The sequence below is a fragment of the Littorina saxatilis genome, unplaced genomic scaffold (assembly GCF_037325665.1).
Source record: "Littorina saxatilis isolate snail1 unplaced genomic scaffold, US_GU_Lsax_2.0 scaffold_189, whole genome shotgun sequence".
Taxonomy (NCBI): Eukaryota; Metazoa; Mollusca; class Gastropoda; order Littorinimorpha; family Littorinidae; genus Littorina; species Littorina saxatilis.
In genome coordinates, this window is record NW_027126791.1 from 205,001 (window position 1) to 205,409 (window position 409).

Genomic DNA, 409 nt, shown 5'->3' on the forward strand with positions numbered 1-409 from the left:
CGTTACCTTTTCATAAGATGCCGGGTTTCAGCGTCCGTCCAAGCCTGTTTCTTGTCGGGAAAATGAACAGAGTGCCACCACCCTTCATACAGTGGCGTCCCGGATAATACGAACAATGTGGGTCACATGAGTCGTTTATTCATTATGGGAATTCCCGAAGCCGTCGATCGCACTGCGGAACGTTTCTGAGTAGGGTGGAGCAGTCAAGGAAATCGACCTTCAACGATTGATATCAACATCTACACTCAAGCAAGCAATATTAGTTTCAATAATTAAAAAGAAAGAACAAAAACAAAAAAACAATTGACTAAACGTAAAAGGAGCACTGTAATTCCAAGCCTGCAAAATGTGAACCGACACGAGTAAAGGGAAGCAATGAGGTAGAACATTTGTTATCATCAAATGGCCC